At 42.6% G+C, this 8080-nt stretch overlaps 1 long non-coding RNA gene across 1 annotated transcript; it reads right to left on the reverse strand.

The window, feature by feature from the left end:
* Positions 1–830: 830 nt before the first annotated feature.
* LOC139024477 (uncharacterized) lies at positions 831–1197 on the reverse strand. Its single transcript, XR_011475799.1, has 2 exons — positions 1087–1197; positions 831–940 (listed from the first exon to the last, which is right to left on the reverse strand). It is a non-coding gene; the product is annotated as an uncharacterized lncRNA (long non-coding RNA).
* Between the last annotated feature and the right edge of the window lie 6883 nt (positions 1198–8080).

An 8080-nucleotide genomic window follows, 5' to 3' on the forward strand; every position in this document is an offset into this window, starting at 1 on the left:
GAGCGACTTACAGTAGAGTGCATACATTTTATTACATACTGAGACAAGGATATCCCTACCGGCCAAACCCTCCCTAACCCGGACGACGCTATGCCAATTGTGCGTCGCCCCACGGATCTCCCGGTTGCGGCCGGCTGCGACAGAGCCTGGGCGCGAACCCAGCCCAGCCTGGGCGTGAACCCAGAGACTCTGGTGGCGCAGCTAGCACTGCGATGCAGTGCCCTAGACCACTGCGCCACCCGGGAGACTACTTCTCTCCTGTCTGTCTGCCTGTAATTCTCTCCTGTCTGCTTGTCTGTAATTCTCTCCTGTCTGTAATTCTCTCCTGTCTGCCTATCTGTACTTCTCTCTTGTTTGCCTGTCGGTAATTCTTTCCTGTCTGCCTGTCTGTAATTCTCTCCTGTCTGCCTGTCTGTTTGTAATTCTCTCCTGTCTGTAATTCTCTCCTGTCTGCCTGTCTGTAATTCTCTCCTGTCTGTCTGCCTGTAATTCTCTCATGTCTGTCTGTCTGTAATTCTCTCCTGTCTGCCGGTCTGTAATTATCTCATGTCTGTAATTAGCCCCTGTCTGTAATTATCTCCTGTCTGCCTGTCTGTAATTTTCTCCTGTCTGTAATTCTCTCCTGTCTGTAATTCTCTCCTGTCTGCCTGTCTGTAATTCTCTCCTGTCTGCCTGTCGGTAATTCTCTCCTGTCTGCCTGTCTGTAATTCTCTCCTGTCTGTCTGTCTGTACTTCTCTCCTGTCTGCCTGTCTGTCTGTAATTCTCTACTACCAATTTTGTAACCAACGTCACATAGCCCCCCAGAAGAAAGGCACACGGACACCCACACTTCAGGTTGACTCTGATTTTATCTGCAGTAAAAGATATCAAACAGTGATGACATGCATTGACAGGACGGTCACAGGAACACGTTCACTGGTTAGGTAGGACACAAGATATCTTTTAGATAGGAGCAACAGTATTGATACATACCCTCAATGTGAAGTGAAATTAATCTATAAATAGAGCACAAGTACAACCCTTTTTATATAAACCTTTTAAGGTAGTAAGAAAATAAACATTCACTTAATATTTCAATAAGTCACCTGCTAGTAAATCACCTGCTGGCAATAGCTGGCGTGACATTGTAGTGCAGTGACCAACGGTGCTAGTTAGCTCATCATTAACATGGCTAGCTAAGCCAGCAAAAAACTTGGTTAACTTCAATACATTAACGGCAAAATAAATATATACATAGCCACATTCGCTATTGACAATCAGTGTCGTCAAAGAGTCACGCCTGTCAAGCCCAGGTTTATTGGAACCTCTGGTTTCTCATCGGGAAATAAAATATTTTGAAGTTTAACGTTAGTGTTATTGTCCATGTCAATGTCATGATGGTTCGATAAAGACATTTCCTGGCCCTGGCCCTGGAGTCATCCTGATGCATCACACGGTTGGCTGCTTCCTAAACAGCACTCTATTCCCTATAGTGCACTTATGCTAAAAAAGTAGTGCACTATATAAGGAATAGGGTGCCATTTGGAATACATCAGAAGATTGAGTCAGTCTCGTCCATGTATGACTGTTGATGTTGACACATGGTTGTAATGTGGTTATACTGCTATCAGATTAGATTACAGTCTCTGGATTATCTTCAATCAACATCTACAACTACAGACTGAGATCCTCCCCGAATATAAACACACGCACACATTGGACGACACATTGGACGGACAGATCTGTAACGCCATGTTTGCAGTGCATGTTCCTTCCTGTATGTCACAGGAACAGCCTCAACTGTAGTTGTAGCCTATGTTAAAAAAAAAGAAAAGAAAACGTGTTTCTTATTCAATGGCAGGTACTGTGCAACATCTGTGTGTCATTAGATTAGGCCCATTTTTATTAATATTTTATTGAACCTTTATTTAACTAGGCAAGTCAGTAACGAACAAATTATTATTTACAATGACGGCCTACACCGGCCAAAACCCGGATGATGCTGGTCCAATTGTGCGCCGCCCTATGGGACTCCCAATCACGGCCGGATGTGATACAGCCTGGATGACTTGATAGTTGTGACATAGCTGTGTAATCAATTGTTATTATTTGTACATGCATTTAGACCTACTGTATAGTAGTAGTATAGTATTGTGGTATGTTATGCCTACTGTATAGTAGTAGTATTGTTGTATTGTAGTATGTTATGTATTTAGGCCTACTGTATAGTAGTAGTAGTATAGTATTGTGCTATGTTATGCATTTAGGCCTACTGTATAGTAGTAGTAGTAGTGTAGTATTGTGGTATGTTATGCATTTAGGCCTACTGTATAGTAGTAGTATTGTGGTATGTTGTGTTTTTAGGCCTACTGTATAGTAGTAGTATTGTTGTATTGTGGTATGTTATGCATCTAGGCCTACTGTATAGTAGTAGTATTGTTGTATTGTGGTATGTTATGCATTTAGGCCTACTGTTAGTAGTATTATTGTAGTATTGTGGTATTGTGGTATGTTATGCATTTATGCCTACTGTATAGTAGTAGTATCGTTGTATTGTAGTATGTTATGTATTTAGGCCTACTGTATAGTAGTAGTAGTATAGTATTGTGGTGTGTTATGCATTTAGGCCTACTGTATAGTTGTAGTAGTTATGTATTGGTTATGTTATGCATTTAGGGTCTACTGTATAGTAGTAGTATTGTTGTGTTGTGGTATGTTATGCCTGCTGTATAGTAGTAGTATTGTGTTATTGTGGATGTTATGCCTACTGTATAGTAGTAGTATTTTGTATTGCAGTATGTTATGTATTTAGGCCTACTGTATAGTAGTAGTATTGTGGTATGTTATGCATTTATGCCTACTGTATATTATTTGTATTGTTGTATTGTGGGTGTTATGTATTTAGGCCTACTGTATAGTAGTAGTAGTATAGTATTGTGGTGTGTTATGCATTTAGCCTACTGTATATCGTTGTAGTAGTATAGTATTGTGTTATGTTATGCATTTAGGTTTACTGTATATAGTATAGTATTGTTGTATTGTGGTATGTTATGCATTTAGGCCTACTGTATATTATTTTTGTGGTATGTTAAGTATTTAGGCCTACTGTATAGTTAGTAGTAGTATAGTATTGTGGTATGTTAAGTATTTAGGCCTACTGTACACATTTCTTATGTACAGTTGACCATAATGATTAACAGACAGTGATGCCTAGATTTGCTTTGATTTGCAGATGTGTGAGAGCCTGCAGCAACACCACTAACATTGTCACCGACATCACAGCCCAGGAAATAGGCTGCTAGAAACTGAGGGAAGTAAGTTTCCATGGGAACGATGTGGCGCTGGATTGAACACCTTTTGTCTGCAGCATTGCCTTTTATGTTTCCTCTCTCTCTCTCCGTCTGAAAGACTCAGATATCAACCCTGCGTCCTCCTCTCTGAAACAAGCCACAGAACCCGTCCAGACAACCAGGTGGAACTCCGGCGCAGGGGAACATCCGAAATGAGAGGTAGGCCTTCGACACAGTTGGACCGAGAAGCATTGCTCAACAAATTCGAGCCTTTGGAATGGATACGCGACTGTAAACAAGAAGGTTTGTAACATGTCATCACTTTTCTATTAGGCCTATGGTTCAGAATGTCGATCACTTTTCTATTAGGCCTATGGTTCAGAATGTCATCACTTTTCTATTAGGCCTATGGTTCAGGAATGTCATCACTTTTTCTATTTAGCCTATGGTTTTCAGAATTCATCACTTTTCTATTAGGCCTATGGTTCAGAAATGTCATCACTTTTCTATTTGGAAAATAGATTTGAAGCATTTTAAAGGTGTTTGTTTCGCACATAGGCATTCTAGCAACATGAAGTAGGACCGGCAGTTAACGCGGTTTCAAATTCCTAGGCGCGAAAATCTAGCAAATTACTGTAGTCCGGGCGTGTGCTCACCTGTTTGTTGCCAACCCAGACACGCCCATATGTCCTGTTTGACGCTGCCATATCTGGTGTGTACGTACAAGACGTCCTGTGTTCCTGTTGTTTCCTTTATCACGACTCCGCATAATATTCCTGACTTGAGGATATTTGTTACAGAAAAAAGAGGAGAACTAATATCTACTGAGGATATTTGTTACAAGAAAAGAGGAGACTAATATCCTACTGAGGATATTTGTTACAGAAAAAGAGGAGGAGAACTAATATGCCTACTGAGGATATTGTGTACAGAAAAGAGGAGACAAACATCCTACAAGGTAATATAAACTTACCCTTCAACAATACTTGATAGTTGAGTATAAAAGTACGAGGTAGTTGCTGCTGCTTTATGGCATATCCTTATGGTCATTTCATTGAAGTCTCAAGTAGCAAGGTGAGGACTGGGATCTGTGCAATGGTGTGTGTTAGTGAGTGTGTGTAGGTGTGGTACATTATTTATTATAGGTTATCTATATTGTAGTTGTTTTATAGTTTGAGTATTTGTCAGGTATCTTTCCCACCAGAACATGTTATAGAGTATTCACCTTTCTAGCAGCCTACATCTCAACCCAGTTAGCCCGTGAGTAAGTGAGAGTTGTACAACGGACTCAGCTGCTGCCCACGTATAACCCAGTTGACTTGCTGCTCACTATACCATTAGACCTCCCACGTAGAAAGACTGTCCTTAACCGTAGCTCTGCCCACTATAACCCGTAGACTGCTTGCTCCCACTATAACCCAGTAGACTGCTTGCTACCCCTATAACCCCAGTAGACTGCTGCCTTCCACTATAACCCACGTAGACTGCTGCTCCACTATACCTAGAGACTGCTGTCCACTGATAAAACCCAGTGGTACTGCGTCTCCACTTATAACCCCAGTAGACTTGCTGCTCCACTATAAACCCTAGTAGACTGGCTGCCTCACTATAACCCCAGTAGACTGCTCTGCTCCACTATAACCCCATTAGACTCTGCTCACTATAACCCCAGTAGACGCCTGTCCTATAACCCAGTTGCTGACTACCCTAGACAATGCTCCATACCCATAACGCTTGTCCACTATACCCTAGTAGACTGCTGCCTCCACTTCCGTAGACGTGAACCCCTAAGAACCGTAGACTGGACTGCTCCACTATAACCCCAGTGACTGTGTCACTATGACCTGGTAGACTCTGCCCACTATAACCCAGTAGACTGGCTGCTCCACTATAACGAACCCAGTAGATGCTGCTCGCGACTATAACCCCAGTAGACTGGTAGCTCCACTATAACCCAAGTAAGACGCTGTCCCAACGTGATTGCCTCACACAAAACCTCATAGACTGCTCCCAGTAACATAAGACTTGCTCCACTATAACCCCAGTGACTCGCTGTTCCACTATAACCCAGTGACTGCTGCCTCTCCACTATAACCCAGTTAGACTGCTGCTCCACTATAACCCAGTAGACTGCTGCTCCACTATAACCCAGTAGACTGCTGCTCCACTATAACCCCAGTAGACTGCTGCTCCACTATAACCCCAGTAGACTGCTGCACCACTATAACCCCAGTAGAAGCCGCACTGCTTCTTGACACACTGCTCGCTTAACCCGGGAAGCCAGCCGCACCAATGTGTCGGAGAAAACACTGTCCAACTGACGACTGATGTCAGCTTGCAGGCTCCCGGCCCGCCACAAGGAGTCACTAGAGCACAATGAGTCAAGGACACAGCCTTGGATCAAACCCACACAGAGGATGTTTTTGCAGAATTCTCAAATGGTGTTTGTCCCATTTTGTGAATTATTGGTTGGTGAGCGGACCCCAGACCTCACAACCATAAAGGGCAGTGGGTTCTGTAACTGATTCAAGTATTTTTAGCCAGATCCTAATTGGGATGTTGAATTTTATGTTCCTTTTGACGGCGTAGAAGGCTCTTCTTGTCTTTTCTCTCAGATCGTTCACAGCTTTGTGGAATTCTCTCTTTCTCTCTATCTTTCTCTCTCACACTCTCTCTCTCACTCCATTTGCCTCTTTCTCTCTCCTCTCTCTCTCTCTCTCTCTCTCTCTCTCTCTCACACTCTGCCTCTCTCTCTCAATTCAATTCAATTCAATTCAAGGGGCTTTATTGGCATGGAAAACACATGTTAACATTGCCTCTCTCTCGCTCTCGCTCTCTCCCTGTCTCTTTCTTTCTCACACACGCTCTTCCTCTCTCTCTCTTTCTCTCTCTCTCTCTCTCTCTCTCTCTCTCTCTCTCTCTCTCTCTCTCACGCTCTCTCAGATAGAATCTAAAGGGATAATGGAGAGAGAGAGAAAATCAACATTTACTCAGCCCTTTGAAGACAAGAATGCATTAGTGTCACTGTCAAAGATGAGAAATTCATCTGTTCAATTCCCGGCGAATGAAGCAATTTGTCCTCATTTTCTCCAGCCCTGTGCCATCGCTAACCCTTCCTGTCATCTCCAAAGATTAAATTCCTCGGCAGTTGGAGAAGAAAACTTGGCCTTTTTCCTTCTGGAGGAATTGAAGAAACTGAATGTTGTATCAGACTTCTGTATCAGGAGACAACTGTATCAGACTACTGTATCAGGAGACAACTGTATCAGACTACTGTATCAGACTACTGTATCAGACTACTGTATCAGGAGACAACTGTATCAGACGACTGTATCAGGAGACAACTGTATCAGACGACTGTATCAGGAGACTACTGTATCTGGAGACTACTGTATCAGACTACTGTATTAGGAGACTACTGTATCGGAATACTACTGTATCAGGAGACTACTGTATCGGAATACTACTGTATCAGGAGACTACTGTATCAGAACCCCCCAAAGAGAGGATAGGTGTCCCCTAATACAGTAGTCCTGATAACAGTAGTCTACATACGCTAATAAGTAGTCTCCCGATACAGTACGCTCGACCTAATCCCGATCAGTAGTCTGATACAGTAGTCCTCCTGATACATGTAGCCTATACAGTATCCTGAATACAGTAGTCTGATACAGTAGTCTCCTGCAACAGTTAGCCTGATACAGTAGCTCCTGAATACAGTAGTCTCTGATAGTAGTACGGCTGATACAGTAGGCTGAATACAGTACTGTACAGTAACGTCTATCCAGTAGTCTCCTGATACAGTAGTCTCCTGATACAGTAGTCCTATACCCTGATACAGTAGTCTGGATATAGTAGTCTTGGATACAGTAAAGTCCCCTGATAATCAGTAGTCGTCCTGATACAGTAGTCTGATATAGTAGTCTGATACAAGTAGTCCTCCTGATACAGTAGTCTATATAGTAGTCTGATAAGTAGTCTGATACAGTAGTCCTCCTGATACAGTAGTCCTCTGATACAGTAGTCTGATAAGTAGTCTGATCAGTAGTCTCCTGATACAGTAGTCTCCTGATACAGTAGTCTCCTGATACAGTAGTCTGATAAGTAGTCTGATACAGTAGTCTCCTGATACAGTAGTCTCCTGATACAGTAGTCTCCTGATACAGTAGCTCCTGATACAGTAGTCTCCTGATACAGTAGTATTCGATACAGTAGTCTCTGATACAGTAGTCTCTGATACAGTGTTCCTGATACAGTGGTCTCCTGATACAGTAGTCTCCTGATACAGTAGTATTCCGATACAGTAGTCTCCTGATACAGTAGTATTCCGATACAGTAGTCTCCTGATACAGTAGTCCTGATACAGTAGTTCCTGATACAGTAAGTCTCCTGATACAGTGGTCTCCTGATACAGTAGTATTCCGATACAGTAGTCTCCTGATACAGTAAGTCTGCCTGATACAGTAGTCTCCTGATACAGTAGTCTCCCGATACAGTAGTCTCCTGATACAGTAGTCTCCTGATACAGTAGTCTCCTGATACAGTAGTCTCCACGATACAGTAGTCTCCGATACAGTATCTCCTGATACAGTAGTCTCCCTGATACAGTAGTATCCTGATACAGTAGTCTCCTGATACAGTAGTATCCCGATACAGTAGTCTCCTGATACAGTAGTATCCGATACAGTAGTATCCGATACAGTAGTATTCCGAACAGTAGTCTCCTGATACAGTAGTATTCGATAACAGTAGTCTCCTGATACAGTAGTATTCTGATACAGTAGTCCTCCTGATACAGTAGTATTCCGAG

The sequence above is a fragment of the Salvelinus sp. IW2-2015 genome, unplaced genomic scaffold (assembly GCF_002910315.2).
Source record: "Salvelinus sp. IW2-2015 unplaced genomic scaffold, ASM291031v2 Un_scaffold1554, whole genome shotgun sequence".
NCBI lineage: Eukaryota > Metazoa > Chordata > Actinopteri > Salmoniformes > Salmonidae > Salvelinus > Salvelinus sp. IW2-2015.